This window comes from Nuphar pumila, chromosome 10, assembly GCF_984573655.1.
Source record: "Nuphar pumila chromosome 10, dmNupPumi1.hap1.1, whole genome shotgun sequence".
Lineage (NCBI taxonomy): Eukaryota > Viridiplantae > Streptophyta > Magnoliopsida > Nymphaeales > Nymphaeaceae > Nuphar > Nuphar pumila.
In genome coordinates, this window is record NC_143258.1 from 41350952 (window position 1) to 41372873 (window position 21922).

The window sequence follows — 21922 nt, forward strand, 5'->3', positions numbered from 1 at the left end:
TTACAACATTGTGCATTTAGCACTATTCGAGGTCGCACGACCGTCTCATCCAATCATCGCAGTACTAGCGTGTAGTGCACAACTACAAGTACTCTAGGATGAAAGGGGTATAGTTCCTCAATAGGAGCCTCAACAAAAGTGTTTTACAAAGATGTAATATTTCTCAAACTTTACTTTTGACATTATTTATCTTTTGAAACAGCTAATAACTTGTGCCAACATTTGGCATGCGATTTTCTAGAATCTCATCCGCTATCGTGGTATCTACATGCCTCGCATGACTCAATACCGGCCTCGATGAACGGGATATGAATTTCTCAATAGAACCCCCGCTAATAAGTTCGCTCAAGCCCCAATTCGAGGTTGCCCAAGATATGTCGAATAGATGAATAGAACCAGCCAATCACATCCTTCCAAATACTTCGATTTGGGCAGTCTTTGATGCTTTTGCACAACTCTCTAAATTCTCAAGTCTACTTTGCAGGATTGCTCACTCGAAAAGCCAGGATCCCTGCTAGGGATCCCTCTCCTTAGACGAGGATGTATCATTAAGCTCCTGACTCAACTCTTGTCGCAAAAGGGAGAGTGGTAAATGCCTCTTGCATCCTCCATGAGGATGCCTTTTTATAGAACATGCAATGAACGAAAACATGAGCATCATCTGCAATGGCAAGGCAATAACGAAACATTTGCAAAAGCATGAGCCTAGGTGCAAAGTACGATGTCAAAGTAAAGATATGACAGAAAGTAAAGGACAAGGATCGTGAAACTGCGTCCTTGAGTTAAATGCATACTCGTATAAATATATATATACATATATATTTATTTAATTGTCGTTTTTAGTTAATTGAACTCAATTCATATGTCCAAGTCCTCCATGCAATCTTTCCCTACCTTGGGGAGTTGCGAGATTGCTGGCGTCTGCGGGTGTAAGTGATGGATGACTCGGATTGCAGGGCGCGAGCGAGATTTATCGTACGAGCTGCAAAAGCAAGACGCCAACATGTTATCTCAATCAGAAAGGTTGAGAGGACAAGGGCGTTGCCGCTGTCCTGGTGTGAAAGAAGCAGAGGCAGAGTGCCCCCGACGAACCTTCTTTACGTGCAAGAAACAGGGGAAAGGGCTGCGAGCCTCTATCGACCCACTATCAACAAGAATAGGGTGGCAGCGTGTTGCACCTCGGCCTACCGATTGTTCAGATAGAGGCAGGGGTTTCACCCTTGCCTGACGAAGGCAAGGAGAGAGGCAGGGGCTTCGCCCTTGCCAGTTGAAAAGTACAGAGGCAGGGAGCTTCGCTCCTGCCTATCGAAAACTGAAGATGGCAGAGGTGATGCCCCTGCCCTAAAGAAGAGGGTGTAGAGAGGGGACTCAGTCCCTCCCCTACCCCAACCAAGGAAGCAAAGGGGTCTCGACCCCTTCCCAGTGAAACAGGGAAGCAGGGAGGGAGCCGACCCCTTCCCTACGCAATAAACAAGCAGGGAGGGGCCCGACCCCTCCCCATGTGTAGCTCGAAGGCAGGGAGGGTTTAAGTGTCTCCCCAAAACAAACAGAGGCAGGGAGGATCGAACCCTCCCCTACGCAATAAAAAGAAGAGACAGGGAGGGCTTGACCCTCCCTGTGAAAAAGAAGAGACAGGGAGGGGTCTCTACCCTCCCTGGTGAAAACAAAAGGGTAGGCAGGGGCCCCAAAACCCCCTGCCAAGACCCTTCTCACATGCAGCTGGGGTTTTACCCCTGTTGACCTATCAGCAAAGTGGCAGGGGCTAAAGCCGTTGCCGGACGACCATTCCCTGATGTCAAAAGGGAGTAGAGAGGAGGTTGGGCCCCTCCCTTGCTAAAGGTGGTGCAGGGAGGGGGACCCCTCCCTTGGCCGCAAGGAGCACAAGGAGGGCTCGACCCCTCCTCTGTCAAAAGGAGACACAGGGAAGGAGCTCGGCCTGTCCCTTCCCTACAAGGGTGCAGGGAGGAGCTTGACCCCTCCCCTACAAACAGAGGCCACCATGAGGGGGCTCGACCTCTCACTTTCAAAATACGGCATAGGGAGGGGCTCAACTCCTCTCTCGCTAAAAGGAGTCGCAGGGAGGGGGCTTTGCCCCTCCTTTGTGATTTAGGGCAGCAGGGAGGGGGCTCTGCCCCTCCTTTGCGATTTAGGGCAGCAGGGAGGCGGCTCAACCCCCTCCCTCTGTAACAAAGAGGTGAGGGAGAGAAAAATGAACAAAGGAGAGGAGGAGGTGGTGCGTACCTGGAGGGTTGCCAGAGGGAAGGTCGCCAGTGTGCGAGCATTGCCGAAGGCCGCTGCTCGACAAACTCAAGGAGAGTGGGTCGAGTATCGAGAGAGATACGAGAGAGTGAGAGGCAGTGGCGAGGGTGCAGAGAGACATAGAGAAAATGGGAGAATAGAGGGGAAGGAGGTTTCGAGAAACCTCCCCCCCTTGGTGCTGCGTGCTTTTATAAGCATGCAGCCGACTAACACCTGACAGATCTAGGTCGGATCCGGGTTCGGATCCGGATTCGGCCTGAGTCCAAATAATTTTTATTTTTATTTTTTTGTGGGTTTTACATTACCAAAGAACCATTAGTCAATAAATTTATAAAATTAAATAATTTTTATAAATTTTACTATTGTTGGCTATGTATATCTGACACAATCTCTAAAAACAATTAAGTCTAAACTCCATCCACTTGAGAATTAAAATTCATGCACTACAGTCTATTCCTATTCTTAGACAAACAATGATTCCAAAATTTCAGACTCTATAACCTATTTTCATGATTTTTAATTCATAAACTATAATAAATTTGTGCACAAGTTTTTTATTATTTATTTATTATTATATAAAAATACATAAAAATATTTATCATAAATATGGAACAAATTGAGAGAAATAAAATCAACAAAAGCATGCAACCATTACATAATTTCTGTCAGGACAGAAATTCTATTCTAACTGGCAGAGGTTGTATCAACCAATCCGAACTCAAATGAACTTAATTTGTTTTTTTATACATCTCCTACATGACTGATACTTCTCCTACATGACTGGAACTTCTCTCTAAAATTTAAGAAATTTTTTATTCATAGTTTTGGAGAACCATGCATTTATTTTAAATTTGTCACAATAAAAATCACATGGCAAAATGCATTTTTAACAAGCATATAATTAAATACATGTTTTACATAAAAAAAACATCATAAACATGTATTTCGTAATTTTGAATCAATATAAACATGTCATACACATGCATGTCATATTCAAGTATGCTGAATTCATAGAGATCAAATTCATAATATGAATAACATGCAAGATCTAATGTACTTTTACATGATAATTTATTATCATATACATGCATGTTACTTTCCGGTTTGGACATGAGCGGCATTGAAGAATTCAGATTTCCAAGATCTCAGGATTAATTTAGGATTTGTTTTAAATTTTAATCCTAAATGTTTTTATTTTCTAGACCGTGTGTAAAGGACTGTATATATAATGTTTCTTTACATTTAATTTTGTCTTTATTTGTATTGTATTTTGTGAAATATAACTCGCTCGAGGTTTTAAACCAAAGCTTCAAAATCGTTTTCACTGCTTATTTTAAAAAGAAAAAGGAAATTTTTAATTTTTATGCATTTTTAAAGGTTTTTAAATCACGGGGCGTTACAATATTAGTTTCAAAATAAAATAAAAAAACAAAAATTGGATATAGCTAACGATAAAAATCATTGGCTAAATTTCTTATACCGATGATAATTTATCATCGGCTATACTAGTTTCAAAATTAAAAGTATACAAAAATTAGACATAGCCGACGTTAAAAATTGTTGGCTATATTTCTTATATTGACGATAATTTATGGTTGCCTATATTAATTTCAAGATAAAAAAGCAAAAATTTGACATAGCCAATGAAAAATTATCGTCGATATAAGAAATATAGCCAATGAGTTCTATCATCGAGTATATTAGTTTCAAAATAAAATAAAAAAATTGCACATAGTCAATGTTAAAAGTGGTCGACTATATTTCTTATACCAATGATAATTTATTGTCGGTTAAGTTAGTTTCAAAAAACAAAAACAAAAAACAATTAGACATAGTCGATGATAAAAATCATCGATTATATTTCTTATACTGACGATAATTTATCATCAGCTATGTTAATTTCAAAATAAAAAAACAAAAATTGGACATAGCCAATGATTTTTATCATCGGCTATATTTCTTATGCTGACGATAATTTATCATCGGCTATGTTAGTTTCAAAATTTTAAAAAATAGACATAGCCAATGATAAAAATTGTCAGCTATGTTTCTTATATTGATGATAAATTATCATCAGTTATGTTAGTCTAAAACCGACGATAAATATCGTCAGGTATATGATTTTTAGCCGATGATAATTATCGTCAACTATTAATTAAAATCGACGATAATTATCATCATGTGATTATTGATGATGATTAATTATTGTCATAACTATAAATGATATTTGACCATCTTACATGTCTTCCTATTCATACTACCGACAAGATAAGATTGACAATAAAATATCGTCCACAATAGATGTTTTTACTACAACATAAAATATTGTCAGGATTACATTATTATTGATGATTATAATTTATCATTGCTATTTTTTTGGTTGGTAATAACCAGTTTTCTTGTAGTGACTTGCTATATATTGTGATTGTCTACTTACTTGAATAAGACATCATGTTAAAAATCTCATGATAATTATGAAACTTTTGGTTTTCTTGGAAAATCTTGAGAGAATACAGACATATATAAAAGTTAAAAGTATACAAATATAAATTATAGAAAATTATAAATTTAGGAATATACCACTGTGGTTAAAATATGAAAGCATTAAAAATTACCAAGAAAAGGTATCTTATCTTGAGAAAATGGGATATGTTGTCAATATTTTAAAAATATAAAATGTTTTTGGGAGTTAAGTATCGGCTTTGAAAATTATCATGATAAAATCTTCATACTTTCAAAATATCACCCATAGTTTTTTTTTTTGAAAGGCAAACTAAGTTAGGCAGACCCTTACCAGAAAACAACTGCCCCATATGGCAGAGGGATTTGATCCTTGGCCTTCAGCTTGACACATGACCCCGCTTACCATATGGGATACCACCTCGGTGGTAAATATCACCCATAGTTGTTACATAGATTCTTGGTCAAAATGAGTAGGTAGTACACTAGGTTAGTTGGCGATTAAGTGCTCAATATTTGACTTTTGGGCTGAACATATATGGTCGAGATTGAAGTCAGCCTTGCACATGGTAAGATATACATGTATGGCAGGCTAAGCCAAAGCGACCCGGTCTTTGTGTCGGGTGTGGTTTTTTTGGATTATAATTCAAAAAAAGTGTACAATGATTTTTTTGATGAGGAACCCTTGCCAAAGTAAGAGAAAAACCTAAGAGGGGCCTACGACCACCCTGACTTACATGGCTCACCTCTGAAAGCTACGGATACTTGTGCGTCAGCGGGGTTTGATTTAGAGTCTTCAACTCAACACATTCACAAGCATCCTGCTAGCCAAGGGGGCGACCCTGGCGTGGTATTCATGTACAATATTTATAAGTTTGATATTGCCTGCCCCTCAATTGCTCAAATGAAATGTCTACTTGCTGCGAGACATGTAAGCCGACATTTAGCTTTTACCAATCTTGTTAAAATCGATTCACTAATTGAATTGGTTAATAAAAAAAATGATAATATCAGTTTGAGATTAATCGAATTGGATTCTTTTTTAACTGGGTCATTCGAATATTTTTTTTTAATTTTATTTCTTATAAATATAATTTGTTAAAAACATAAGTGAATCCATTCAGGGTAGAATTAGCCTAATTTGGGTTGATTCAGCTAAAAGTAAGCCAAATTTTTGGAAATGGCTCAATTGGCTCACCTTTCATTTCGTTAAGGTTTTTTTTTCCTAATCAGCTGATTCAAGCTGGCTTGAACTGAGACAGCAGATTCAAATAAATTTTGATAATATTGGTTCTTACCCCAAATTAAGAAATGATGATTTCAGATAATTAAAAAAAATCATCCATAAATATATATATATATATATATATATATATATATTTGTTATTGGATAATGGGCACTCTATGTACAACCTAGTTGAAAATCATAGGTGCAAGTTGCACCCACTCTATCTAACATTATAGATGTGTTCAATATTATTTGTTTGCTATGGATCACACCTAGGATCATACTTAACATTTTCTAAACCCAAAATGGTGCAAATAGAACACTCATTTTACTTTTATAGGACTTAACATTTTCAAAACTAGACTAAATTGCCCAAATACTCATTTAGAGTAAACACTAGGGTCATATGTACCCAGCCCATCTAGTATTGCTTGGTAAAAATGAGCACTCCCCTATGAAGGCAGAACTATATAAGTTTGTATGTAAACATAACTCATAAAGCAAAATGGGTATTTTATTTGAACCATTTTGGGTTTAGAAAACCTGTATAACAAATTTTTTTAAGAAATAACATGCTACACAACAATTACTCTTTTTAACAAAATTTGAACTTCGTCTAAACTTTGGCCACTGCTTGGCCATAATACTTTATAAAAGTTTTGGATGATTTTAATTCAAAACTCCTAAAATTTAAAATCTTGTCATTCTAAACAGGCATTTATTCATTCAAGTGTTAAAATATGCATATGATCATGAATAAAACTTTAAATAATCATGCATGCATCAGAAACATATCTAATATAAAAATTATAAGATTTTGATAAAAAAAACTTACTTTTATTTATGATGTTTTGAGGTAGAACAGAATAGATCACTAGTGCTTCGATTTATTCTAGTAAAAAATATATTATATTAGACTATATTTTTCTAATAAATTTTTAGGCAGTATTTTCCCTATAGAACTAAGGAGAAATCCTTTTTAATTAATCTCTAAAAAATCTAAAAGCTATTTTAAAATAATCTTAAAAAATTTATAATTTTTTTATAAAGTTTCCTCTGTAATAACTCATATATTCAAAAAAGATCTCAAACTTGAATTTGAGTTATAGAAATTCTAACATGACTTTGTATCATAAATATTTTTATAGAGTTTTTTCAAAAAAGAATATTTGAATATTTAAAAAGGATTTAAATTTTTTTGACAAAATCTCTTTTATAAAATTCAAATTTTTTTAAAATACTTAGAAAATTTTTGACATAATTCTTACTAAAATAATTCAAAATTTTAAAAATGTCTAAAAAAAATTTGCCAAAATTTTGATTATAATAATTCAAAAATTCAAAAATCTTAAAAAACATTTTGCTAGAACTATTGCTATACTAATTCTATTATTCAAAAATTTTAAGAAAATTTTATCAAAACTACTGCTATACTAAATCTATTTTTCAAAAGTCTTTAAATTTTTTTTGTCAGAAGTACTGCTATAGTAGTTCTTAATGTTTAAAAATACTTATAAAAATTTTAACAGAACCTTCACTCTGTAGAGGTGGGGCTCAATAAAATTTTGGCAAAATTGTCACAAATTTAAAATACAGAGAAAAGCCCTAGGGGTTGAGTAGAAGAATAGGTTGTCTTATAGACATGAATTAGGCTCTAGAGGAAGAATACAAGTACTAACCTGCTTTATGAAGATTTGAGCAGCGCTTCTATAGCCTTATTTTAGAATTTCTGCTAACTTAAGCAAAACTTCTGCTGACAACACTCTAGTGGCCGATTCTGGCCCATCAAAACTCCTTTGAGAGAATGGAGACTGCCTATGAAGAGAGGAAATAGGCTAGAAGATGTTTGTCAAGAATATTTTAAGTTTTGACGGAGGTTCATATTGAAATTCTAGAGAAATAGACTTGAGTTTAGAGAGAGAAAAAAAGATTTTTAGGAGAGAAGGAGAGCTAGAGAGAGAAAGTGGGGAAGATCAACATGGTAGAGAGGAGGTATTTATAAGGGGGAGAGGAGGTGTCACCCTCCTGTGGGCCCCACCTCTAGCTAGGTATCATTTTTCAGAGTGAGGTGTGATGACTCACCCCTCTCTGCCAAGTGTTGGCAAGAGAAAGAGGATGGGTGTCACCTCTCCTCTTTGGAGATGACACCTCATCCCCATGGTTTTGGAAAATCATGGCTGCCCATGGTTTTGAGTAGACGGTTTTTTCAAAACCATGGGTTAGCTAATATTAATATTATATTATATCATATTTTAATACCTAGTTTTTTATCTAGTTTGCCCTTGATCAGGTCTCATATTTTACAGATGTCACTATAGAAATAAGAAGTTACCCTTTGGTAGTTTAGAAATTGACTGGATCTACCATTGGGGGTGGTAAATTACCATTTTATCCCTAACAAATTTATTAATTTCTTAAAAATATTCTTGATATAAAAATTACCTTTTTACTCCTACAAAGTTGAAGAATTTACTAGAAAATACCACTGGATTGGCAAATTATAATTTTTCCCTAGATAATTTAATTAATTATGAGAATATCTTTGAATTTTGGATTTTGAACAATTCTCTGTTTTGATTAGTCTAAAGTTCATATATGAATTTGGATCATTGTTTGGGACTACTAATTACTCAAAAATTAGGGTTTTAGACTTTAAATCATATCTAAGATGGTTAAAAAATGAAGACTTGATTTTTTTTTTAGAATTAATTAAACATTGAAATTTTCATGTATTACATTTTACCCTTCTTAAAGAAAAATTTTGTCCCCCAAATTTACACTACAAATTGTTTAAAAAATTCAGGATACCTTTCTCTCATGTTGTTCTCAGGTTCCCAAGTACATTCATCAATTTTATGATGTTGCCATCTGACCTTGACCAGAGGGATAGTCTTCGTTCTCAACACTTGATATCTTCTATCTATAATCTCTATGAGTTTTTCTTTAATGGTCATGTCTTCTCGAATTACTATATCCTGGTGTTTGATGATATGAGATAGATCATATACATATTTTTGGAACATTGAAGCATGAAATACATTATGAATCTGAGCAAATTGAAACAACAACTCTATTCTATGTGCTGTTTTACAAATTCGTTTCAAAATTTTGAAAGGCCCACCAACGTGCTGCTTCATTCTAGGCCACACATCTCAAATGCCATATTCATGGTGGCCGCTAGGCCTTATGTAACGGGTCAAGGAACATTTGATAACTCAACCAGAGTGGGGCTCCTCCAATATGGAATCAATCAAGACCACAATAGCACCTCCTCTTCTAAACTCCCACTCATGATCCCCTTTTCCTGCTCTAAATGACACCAATTTTGCTGTTAATTTTAGCATAAGGTTTCAAAGCCTGGCGAGAGTGCAATTTCCAACGAACGTCTCACAAAACGTGGACAAGCGCTTCTTCATCACAACAGGACTTAGTGTCTTACCTTGTCCTAAGAACCAAACATGTCAAGGGCCTAATGAGATTAAATTCTCATCCTATGTCAACAATGTGTCCTTTGTTCTTCTGAGCATTGCACTGCTTCACGCATTCTTCTTCAGTCAATCAAATGGAGTTTATACAATAGATTTTCCCAGTCAACCTCATGTTCCTTTCAATCATACGGGGACTCCTCTGTTGGGGATAAAACGGACGTACCGGGTCTCCCCACAAGTGTGAATCGATGGAAACAATGCAACAATAACAGTGAAAGAAATAAAATCAAACCAACAACGAAAACAAAAACAACACACAATGATTTACGTGGTTCCCTCTCAACTGAGGTACGTCCACGACGACCGATAGGTGAGCACCTTCCACTATCTTCAAACAAAGATTTCAAAGTGTCCAGAAGGCATAAGCCTTACAAACACACAAGGTGTAACAAAATGAACAAGAGGATATACCTCACAGAGGAACAAAAAATGAATGATCTGAAGAACCAACTTGATGAAGTTGTCCTGAAAGAAGTGTAGCGACACTTCTTGCTTTGTTCTCTCCGCACCCTTTCGGTGCCCTAAAAGTGTTTCTCACACTCTCTCTCTAATATTTTGCTTCGTGTTCACACACACTTTCTCTCTCGTCCAACCACCCTTAAATAGGAGACGAGACCCGCATTAAATGTGGAAGACTAAACGTCTTTCATAACTTATGATGCGCCTAAAGCACCTTATCATAAATCATTATTCAATAAGCACTGCAAATCGCTATCCAGCGATACCAAAAAATCACTATCCAGTGATGCCATAAATCACTATTAAGCGATATCACAAATCGTCATCTGGTCGAAGCACCAAATCGCTATGCAGCGATACCACAAATTGCTATCCAGTTAAAGCCACAAATTGCTATCCCAGCGATACCAAATTCGACTTACGCAGCTCAAAGAACTAACTACAAATTGTCATCGACAAATTGCTGATCCTCAAACTCTGAACAACTGAATCGTCATTCAGCTGAAAGGACTTTTACAAATCGCTATCCAGCGAATACTCCAAAATGTCCTCGAGAAGATCAAGCATTGTGCTTAGAATTCTGCAGCGATATTGAATGTGCATTGAACCAATGAATGGTGTCATAAATGATCTACTCTCAGACGATCCATTTCCAACACAAATGGTTCCCATAAGGAGGGAAACCCAACAATTCTCCCCCTTCTCGACTTATGAGGAGTCTTCTTCGATTCCTGCTAGGAATCGACACTTCTCAAGCTTGTTCTTGGGTAATGACTTGGTCATCATATCTAATATATTGTCATTAGTATGCACTTTCTTCAGTTGCAACAATTTTTCATTCAGGACATCTCGAATCCAGTGGTATCGAACATCGAGATGTTTCGATCTTGAATGAAACGAGGAATTCTTAATCAAATGAATATAACTCTGGCTATCGCAGTGAAGACCATACTTTTCTTGCTTCAAGCCCAACTCTTGCAAGAATTTCTTCACCCACAGCAATTCCTTACTGACTTTTGTAATGGGGATGAACTTTGCTTTTGTAGTGAAGAGAGCTACACATTTCTGTAATTTTGATTGCCATGCAATTGCTCCCCCTGCAAAAGTAATCAAATACCCAGAAGTAGACTTCCTACTGTCTACATCACCAGCCATAACAGAATCTGTGAATCCTTCAAGAATAGGTTCACACTTTCCAAAGCACAGACTCATCTTTGAAGTGCCATGAAGATACCTCAGAATTCATTTCACTGCTGCCCAATGTTCTTTCTCTGGATTTGACAGAAACTGACTAACAACTCTAACAGCATGAGCTATGTCTGGTCGAGTACAGACCATAGCATACATCAATGAACCTACTGCCGAAGCATAGGAGATTTTATGCATCTCGATTCCTTCTTCATCATTTGCAGAACATTGTCTTGAGTTAAGTTTGAAATGACCTGCAAGTGGACAATTAACAGGCTTTGCTTTGTCTATGTTGAACCTATCAAGAACCTTTCTGATATACTTCTCTTGAGATAACCAGATCAGCCCATGTGATCTATCACGAACGATTCTCATCCCAAGAATCTGCTTTGCTGGACCTAAATCCTTCATGGCAAAGGTCTCACTTAGCTCAAACTTCAACTTGTTAATCTTGCTGATGTCTTGGCTCATAATCAAGATATCATCCACATAAAGCAAGAGAATGGTAAAATTACCATCTGAAAATTTCTTCACAAACACACAATGGTCTGTGGAGGTTCTTGAATATCCATGCTCAGTCATAAAGGAATCAAATTTCTTATACCACTGCCTTTGTGCTTGCTTCAGTCCATACAAGCTCTTCTTCAGCTTGCAAATTAGGTGCTCTTTACCCTTGTCAATGAAGCCCTCAGGTTGCTTCATAAAAATTTATTTATCTAAGTCACCATGCAAAAATGCAGTTTTCACATCAAGCTGTTCAACTTTCAAATTCATGCTTGCAGCTATACCGAACACAGTTCAGATGGAGGACATCTTCACAACTGGTGAAAAGATCTCATCAAAATCAACTCCCTTTTTTTGAGCAAAACCTTTCACAATAAGACGTATCTTGTATCTAGGTTGAGAGTTGTTTGCATCAGTCTTCTGCTTGAAGGCCCATTTATTTTTCAACACCTTCTTCCCTTTAGGTGTCTTTACCAGATCAAAGGTGTGATTCTCATGCAATGAATCAATTTCTTCTTTCATTACCTTAAGCCACTCATACTTGTTTTCTTCTTCCAAAACTTCTTTAAAAGTTTCTGGCTCACCTTGATCTGTAATCATCACATACTCATTTGATGAGTATTTCCTGAATGGTTGTTTCTCTCTAATGGATCTCCTTATCGGAGTCTGAGGAAGTGACTCTTGGGGTGTTGGCTCTTCCTCAATTTCAGACTCAGCACTTCCTTCCTCTGTATCATTATGGGGAGGTGGCATCTCTTCCATGAAATCACGAATAGTCGGTGTATTTAGGGGATCTAAATCAACAAGATCACATGTAATAGACTCTGATGGCTCAGACTCACCAATGTCTTTAATGGTTTGATATTTCATGAAGACAATATCTTGACTTCTGACTACCTTCTTATCAACAGGGTCATATAGTCTGTAGCCAAATTCTTCATGTCCATAGCCAAGGAATACTCATTGCTTGACTTTTGGATCAAGCTTAGACCTCTTTTCCTTCGGAATGTGAACAAATGCTTTGCAGCCAAACACTCTTAAGTGTCCATAGGAAGGTTCTTTCTCTGTCCAATCTTTCTCTGGAACATCTCCCTTCAAGGGAATAGAAAAAAACAAGTTGATAAGATCAATTATTGTCCTCATTGCCTCACCCCAGAAAGATCTTAGCAATTTAGAGTGTGACAACAAACATCTGACTCTATCAAGAATGGTGTGATTCATTCACTCAGCAATCCCATTTTGTTAAGGTGTCATCCTCACAGTCCTTTCATGCTTGATGCCATGATTGGTGCAATATTGATCAAATGGCCCAATATATTCGCCACCATTATCTGAGCAAAGACACTTCAACTGCTTGCTAGTTTCTCTTTCAGCCATGACCTGAAAGTGCTTGAATACATCTAGAACTTGATCTTTAGTTCTCAATGTATAAGCCTAGACTTTTCTGGAGTGATCATCAATGAAAGTTACAAAGCACAGTGCACCACCAAGTATCTTGACCTTCAAAGGTCTACACACATCAGAATGTACAAGATCTAGAACATGAGATTTTTAGATACAATGCTTCTATAAAAAGAAACTCTATTTTGTTTACAATGAAAGCAATGAACACATGGTTCCAAAGATGTACCTGTTGCACCCGCTAGGAGCTCTTTCTTGACTAGGACTTGCAGTCCTTTCTCGCTCATATGCCCGAGCCTTCTATGCCATAACTCTGTCGATGAGCCATTCTCCACAACATTTACAATACTCTTGCAGATCTTCACTTGCAAAGTGTAAAGGAAACATGTCTTTGTTCCTCCGACTACCACCAAGGAACCCTTGGTTAACTTCCATCTTCCATCACTGAAGGTGTTGTTGTAGCCCTCATCATCCAACTTTCTGACAGAGATCAGATTCAGTCGGATGTCGGTACATGCCTCACATCTTTCAGCAACAATTTGCAACCAACATTTGTTTCCAAGCAAATGTCGCTTATGCCAATAATCTTTGACACATCTTCATTTCCCATTCAAACATTATCGAAATCACCTTGCGAGTAGGAAGTGAAGAAATCAGTCTGTGAGGTAACATAAAATGAATCTCCAGAGTCAATCACTCAATCAGTCTCTTGACCAATCAAATTTATGTTGGTGCCATCACAAACAACCATGAACTCTTCATCTGTGACTGCGGTTGTGGCACCCTGCTTTTCTTCTGAGCTTTTCTCTCTACTCTGCTCCTTGAGTTTGAGCTTCCTGCACTCCCTCTTCATATGCCCTTTCTTGTAGCAATAATAACACTCGACGTCTTTCTTTGAGCTCGAGTGTGAGTGGCCTCTGAATTTGCCACGATAGTGTGGAGCCTTGCTCTTACTCTTGCTTCTCCCACCGTTTTCAATCACAAGAGTTTCGGAGGTAGAAGAACCTGATGACTTTCTTCTGATCTCTTCATTCAACAGACTGCTAGTAATTTGGCTCATCATTACCATTCCATCAGGTGCAGAGTTACTGATTGTGACCACCAAGGTTTCCCAACTCTCAGGAAGGAAACTAAGGAGCAACAAAACTTGCAACTCATCATCAAAAGCGATTTTCATAGTAGCCAACTGATTCACAATGCTTTTGATCTCATTCAAATGCTCTGCAATAGAGCTGCCCTCTTTATACCCGAGGTTTATAAGCTTTCGAAATAGAAAGGCCTTATTCACTATCATCTTTTTGTCGTAAAGGCTTTCTAGTTTGGTCCAAAGACCATACATCGATGTTTCTGTGGATGCATGATGAAAGACACTATCATCTATCCATTGCTGAATAAAATCGACCTTCTTTCGGTCTAGCTTTATCCATTCGTCATCTTTCATTTCTTCTGGTTTGCCGCTGACACCCTCAATGGGTCCATCCAAATCTTTACAAGCCAAGAGGTCTTCCATTTTAGTTTTCCATGTCATCCAGTTTGTGCCATTCAAACTGCTTATACGCCCAACATTGTTCTCTATGACTTCACACACAAATATACGGACCAAAGCTCTGATACCAGATGTTGGGGAAAAAATGGACGTACCGAATCTCCCCACAAGTGTGAATCAATGAAAACAATGCAACAATAACAGTGGAAGAAATAAAATTAAACCAAGAGCAGAAACAAAAATAACACACAACGATTTACGTGGTTCCCTCTCAACTGAGGTACGTCCACGACGACCAATAGGTTAGCACTTTCCACTATCTTCAAACAAAGATTACAAAGTGGCCAAAAGGCATAAGCCTTATAAATACACAAGGTGTAACAAAATGAACAAGAGGATATACCTCACAGAGGAACAAAGAACAAATGATCTGAAGAACCAGCTTGATGAAGCTGCCCTGAAAGAAGTGTAGCGACACTTCTGGCTTTGTTCTCTCTGCACCCTTTCGGTGCCCTAAAAGTGTTTCTCACACACTCTCTCTAATGTTTTTCTATGTGTTCATACACTTTTTCTCTCTCGTCCAACTACCCTTAAATAGGAGACAAGACCCTCATTAAATACGGAAGACTAAACATCTTTCATAACTTACGATGCGCCTAAAGTGCCTTATCACAAATCACTATTCAGCAAGCACTGTAAATCGCTATCCAGCGATACCAACAAATCACTATCCAGTGATGCCACAAATCGCTATTAAGCGATATCACAAATCGTCATCCGGTTGAAGTGCCAAATCGCTATGCAGCGATACCATAAACTGCTATCCAGTTGAAGCCACAAATCGCTATCCCAGTGATACCGAATTCGACTTACGCAGCTCAAAGCACTAACCACAAATTGTCATCGACAAATCGTTGATCCTCAAACTCTGAACAACTGAATAGTCATTCAGCTGAGAGGACTTCTACAAATCGCTATCCAGCGAATACTCCAAAATGTCCTCAAGAAGATCAAGCGTCGTGCTTAGAATTCTGCAGCGACACTGAATGTGCATCGAACCAATGGATGTTGTCATAAATGATCTGCTCTCAAACGATCCATTTTCATTAGAGATGGTTCCCATAAGGAGGGAAACCCAACATCCTCCTAACAATATGCAGGTGATCAATGGTACCAAGGTGGCAATGCTGAGCTACAACACAAGCATTGAGTTGGTGTTGCTAGATACAAGCTTTCTTGGAGCAGAGAGCCATCCTCTTCATCTTTATGGCTTCAACTTCTTTGTGATGGGACAAGGGTTTGAGAACTACGATCCAAAGAAGGATCCTCTCAATTTCATTTAGTCGATCCCATGGAATGGAATACAATAGCAGTGCCAAGTGGTGGATGGGTTGGAATTCGATTTTTGGCCGACAATCCAGGTGAAAAAAAATAGAGGCATGGAGAAAATATACAAATGCGCTCAACTGCCGACAACCCATGTCATAGTGACACACCATTTAGATGTTGTGTCATGGGTGACACGATTTGGGCATGCTACACGACTCTATACTTACATACATTATTTTAATATTTTTATTTTTTAATAATATTTTAATGAAATTCATTTTTTTATATTAAAATGTTAAAAAACATTTTTTATTGATTAAAAATTAGAAACTTGTTTGCATCCATACCTTATTTTCCATAAAAAATTTTAAACTCGAGCCGCGTGTCAATAGTATCTTTGTTACTTGGCGCATAACACACACATAAAAAGTATCATCATTTTTTTAGATAAATAACAAAAATATGCAGATACCTAGCAAAACAACTTCATGATAGATGGCGCACCCAAATTAACGAATAGAGGCCGTAGGCTTTTGGCAATTAGGAAAAATATTATATATATATATATATATATTGTCTATTGTACCATACTATCTAGTTATAAATCATAGGTGAATGCTTTGTTCAAACAATATATCTCTATGAATGCATTCAACATCGCTTGTTTGTTAGAGATTGATCAACACTAAAACATGTTCTCTTGGATTGTGAAATTTTACTGCATTGTGAGCAATTGACTTTTTGAACACTTGGAAAACCTGCTTACACTAGGGGTGGCAAAATCTGACACGACCCGCCAACCCGCTTCTTAGCCAGGTTCGGGTTTGGCTTAAACGGGTTCATGTCGTAAATGGGTCAACCCGCCTAACTCGTTTATTAAACGGGTCGGGTTCATGTTAGGGGTATGCCAACCCGGCTGACCCGTTTAATAAACGGGTTAGGCGGGTGGGTCAACCCGTTTACCCGAACCCGACCCGCCAACCCGTTTACCCGACCCCAACCCGCCCACCAACCGGTTTACCCGAACGCGACCAGACAACCCGTTTACCCGAAACCGACCCGCCAACCCGCACGTTAACCCGCCAACCCGTTTACCCGACCCGATCCGTTTATTAAACGAGTTAACCGTGTCGTGTCGGGTAACCCGTTTAATAAACAGGTCGGGTTCGTGTTGAGGTATGCTGACCCGACCCGATTGCCACCTCTAGCTTACACGGCATAATTGCATAATTCAAAACATGCTTTTCACTAAATAAACCGTGTTCACTAAAAACAAAAAACAAAAAACAAAATAAAAAAATAAAAAAGAAAACAGGGAACTTAATTTAGGTAAGTTATATTGACGTTAGCAGCATTTAATTGATCAACTGCATGCATAATAGTGGTCTGCTGATCATCTTATTGCACAGTTAAAAATTGCATACTTAACGGAGATCATTAATTAGATTAGCAGAAAACATGAAACAGTTTAACTAGTGAGCTTTAATTTTTTTTTTTGAGAAAAAGAGAAGTATATTGATATTAATATAACAGTACAACAGAGAAAAAACAGAGTTTCACGTTGGGGGTTCGGGGAGTGATGAGGTATCACGCACCCTATCTCACAAAAACCGCGATCAACAAGTACAGAAAAAATACAATACCAAAGTTACAGATCCTTAGGCTGCGGATTTGCAATCCCCAATCCAGTCCGTCGGAAGATTCAGCCATTTTAGACGAGAGGGTGGTGTATGTTCACCCTCGATGATTCATTGAATCCCACGTCTGTGTTCGGGGCTTTGAATGAGCACCACGTATACAAGCACATGGGGCACGTATTCCCGTGTATGTTGACATAACTTTGCATCGGACTCTGGTGTTGTTGCAAAGACTTAAGTACCCTTTCTGGCTATTCTTCTCATAAAGTGATGGTTTGAGAAAATGACAAAAATGCCCTTCATTCAAAAAAGAAAAAATAAACAGTTCAAAAAAAGGACAAACATGTCCTCCATCCAGAAAGTCGAGGATGATGATGACTCTTCAAAGTCTTCTTCTTCTTTCTCCGTAAAACACTGTAAAACCCTCTCACTCTCTCTCCCTTCTCTCTCTACTTTTGTGCCTGATTTAGAGTTTTTGCCCTTACAGAAGGGGGGTCCGGGGGCTCCCCCCCAGCGCGGTCAGCAGGCAGGGGTCCAGGGGGGCCGCCCCTGGCGGGGGGGGCTCGGGGGGCAGCGCCCTCGAGACCAAATTTTTTTTGGGCCTTCCAACAACGATTTGTAGTATTATTGGGCTTTCCTACAACAATTTATAGTATTTTCGGGTCTCCAATGAAACACTATAGTGATTTGCGGAAGACACTACAAATCGCAAATCGCTATAGCGATTTGTAGTGTCTTCCGTAAATCGCTATAGCGATTTGTAGTGTCTTCCGCAAATCGCTATAGCGATTTGTAGATTCTTCCGCAAATCGCTATAGCGATTTGTAGTGTCTTCCGCAAATCACTATAGCAATTTGTAGTGTTATTCAGTAAGCAAATCGTTGTAAATCACTACCCGAATTAGGACAAACTTGTCAGGGCCATATCTCCCTAATCGGAGGTCATATTCCAAATCCGTAATAAATGATGTCTTTGTTATTGAGTCTAGTTTATTTCTCTAAATTTTCAGCGATTTCTATTGTCATTTCATTCCTCATTTTAACTATAAACCAGACCCCTATTATTTTGTGTTATTTGAGTTGCACAACACCATTCTTGCTTGACATCCACATCTTGATTCTGGCATGCTCCTTGTTGGATTTTCCATTGATTTATTCCAATCAGGCTCCACAACAGTCAATGTGCAGGTCAGCTGGTGCTTGATGGAGCAATGTAAGATCTTCTATTGGATGTGCATAGAAGCAGAAAGAGAAGGAAGAGAGAGAGTGAGAGGGTTGATGTTCATGGCCTCCTCCAGAGGAGATTTCTTTCTCAGATAATCCTGCAGTGCAGAGACTGGGTCTTAAATAATCATCTTCGGGGCACAAAAATATGTCTTTCTCACCACGATACCCTGTGCAGGTTTTGACCACAACACCCGGGACCCGTGCCGGGGGGAGCCTCCGGACCCGTGCCGGGGGGAGCCCCCGAACCCGTGCCGGGGGGAGCCCCCAGACCCCCCTCCTATAAGGGCAAAAACTCTAAATCAGGCTCCACAATGAATCAAGTTGAACGATGCTACCCACGCTGGGAGGAGCCCCCAAACCCTCCTCCTATAAGGGCAAAAACTCTAAATCAAGCTTCACAATGAATCAAGTTGAACGATGCTATCCACGCTGGGAGGAGCCCCCAAACCCTCCTCCTATAAGGGCAAAAACTCTGAATCAGACTCCACAACTCATCAAGTTGAATGATGCTACCCACGCTGGGAGGAGCCCTCAGACTCCCCTTTCTGTAAGGGTAAAAACTCTGAATCAGACTCCACAACTCTTCAAGTTGAATGATGCTACCCACGTTGGGAGGAGCCCCCAGACCCCTCTCCTGTAAGGGCAAAAACTCTGAATCAGGCTCCACAACGAATCAAGTTGAATGATGCTACTCACGCTGGGAGGAGCCCCCAAACCCTCCTCCTGTAAGGGTAAAAACTCTGAATCAGGATCTACAACTCATTTAGTTGAATGATGCTACCCACGTTGGGAGGAGCCCCCAAACCCTCCTCCTGTAAGGGTAAAAACTCTGAATCAGGTTCCACAACAGTCAATGTGCAGGTCAGCCGGTGCTTGATGGAGCAATGTAAGATTTTTTGTTGGATGTGCATAGAAGCAGAAAGAGAAGGGAGAGAGAGAGAGTGAGAGGGTTGATGTTCATGGCCTCTTCCAGGGGAGATTCCTTTCTCAGATAATTCTGCAGTGCAGAGACTGAGTCTTAAATAATCATCTTCGGGGCACTTAAGTCTTTACAACCACTCCTTTTCAAGAATTGTCATTTTTTTTGGCACCAATGGAGGAGAGGGTACTTAAGTCTTTGCAATCGCATCAAACTCCAATGCTAATTAATGCTGACAAACATGGGGATACGAGACGCACATGCTTACGTACGTGGTGCTCTTTGGGACCCCCGAACATGAGATGTAGCTAACTGCCCTGTTTGGGGGGGGGAACATATAACCTGCTTTGATTTTAGATGCTCCCTCCAGGTTAGTTCCCAACGAAGCTGGTTATAGATCACTTCAATATCACTGGCCTTGTCTTTAAAAAGTGGTTAGTTTCTTTCCTGCTAGAGGATCCTCCAAGCTGTCAATGTGAGCTCTAATCATTTTTCTTCTTCAAGTCGATCTGATCTGCATTGGGTTTCATGGGATCTATTGGGGTCTGAAGATGGCTTGGGTGGTCTTGGATGGAAAGCTGCTCAGCCAGAAGCTGCCTCCGCCGTCTGATCTTCCTGAGTGCTAGCCTCGATTGATGGCCGAATACCCTTGGTTTTTACTCTGAAGGACTTCGCCAAAATGTGAATTTTGGAATTTTCATTCTCATTATGTATTTCACAAATTCGCAAGAGATGTAGCCAGTTGGGTAAAGAAAACATTTGCAGTGCTTGCAACCTAGCTAAAATGTGTTTCTTGGATCAGGATAGGATTTGGAAAGACAAGCCACCTAAGTGGTTCTCAGTTCCATATCAGTTGTAATTTATGTTTAATGCTCTAATCTGATTGTGATCTGGTTGGGTCTGCTCCATCTTGCCAATAAAAAAAACTGAAAATGACTACTATACGATTAATTTGACATGCTTCCAAACATGCTTCACAAATTTTGAAATCACAAATTTTGAAATCAGCATGTTTAATTTTGCAGGTTCTTGACTTTTGAGGACCTTTTTACCCTTTGTATGTGCGAACCTTATGAATTTCACATCCCAAATACGTAATTTATTTTATAAATATGCAAAACAACTTCTGTTATCAAATCTATATCTCAGTCATTCTACATCGAAAACCTATATTGTCATAGATATTAGAAAGCTGAGATATAGATCTCAAAATTTCCTGTTTTGAGTAAGAACCAAAACCTTCCAAAACCCTCTAAGGTTCTTATTCCTGAGATCTAAACCTGGAACAAAAAATTGTTCTCCAAATTGTTATAGCCGAACCGTGTTCCAAAAAGTGTTTCTCTTCAACCTTATATGAGATTGATGTGATCTTGATGGTGTTAGAAGGTTAACGTCTTGATTATGTTTTCATAGATTCTCTGTGAAGGTGGCCAAAAAATAGCGTAGAATTAACGAGATAAGCACAGCTGCGCTTGTTTATTTTTTATTTTACGAATGTTCTTGAATTTGTATCTCAGCACCCGTTCATCATTTTTCAATAAATAAAATATCATTGAAAATATATTTTTGTCTAAAATCTCTATTCTTCTTTATATTTTTCGAATTCCTTCATTTTTTGGTTCAAAAATCAGTGACAAGATGAAGTGTTGCGGATGAAGTGTCATCGATGTGTGATTTGCCGAAAATAATCACCAAAATTTTGCCGAAGAGAAAGGAAGTTTGGGGATCACAAGAAATCCTATGTTATGCAAAAATAACTCTGAATTGTGCATAAAAGGTTTTAAAAAATAAAACATCCTATTTAGTGTTACTATTTTCATACTATAGTATCACGATTTTTACAAGTAGTATCGCAATTTTTTAGGAATTTCGCAACCAGCAGCAACAGGGGTCCAAATGAGTTGGATACTGCTTGACATTGAGAGGCCTGTATTTGAGCTTGAATAGTCGGTCTGAATCTGAATCGAACTAGATTTGATGTTGTAGAATACCTATCTCACAGGGACACTCCAACTTAACCCTCATGTCATATGTCCCTTCATATACTATTGTTAATAAAAGTTTATGCAATAAATGGTATGTCCTGTGTCCCTTTAGTGGTGCCCGTGTGACATAGGTTAGTACATATCTGAAATATAAATGTTAGTACTGGTTCCAACAATCTAAATGCAGATCCAATATAAAAGGTACCAATCCAAATTTGAATCTCAGTCTGAAAGAGGCCGATCATGTAATCTGACTATATCAGATTAAGATTGGAGTTCTTATCAAATTTGATCCATTGACACTGTACATGATGAAGATGGTAACTGATTGATCAGATCTCGGTCAGAACCAC

At 38.4% G+C, this 21922-nt stretch overlaps 1 pseudogene; it reads left to right on the forward strand.

Moving 5' to 3' along the window:
• The first annotated feature begins 936 nt into the window (after positions 1–936).
• LOC149826724 (laccase-17-like) lies at positions 937–20210 on the forward strand (annotated as a pseudogene).
• The last annotated feature ends 1712 nt before the right edge of the window (positions 20211–21922 follow it).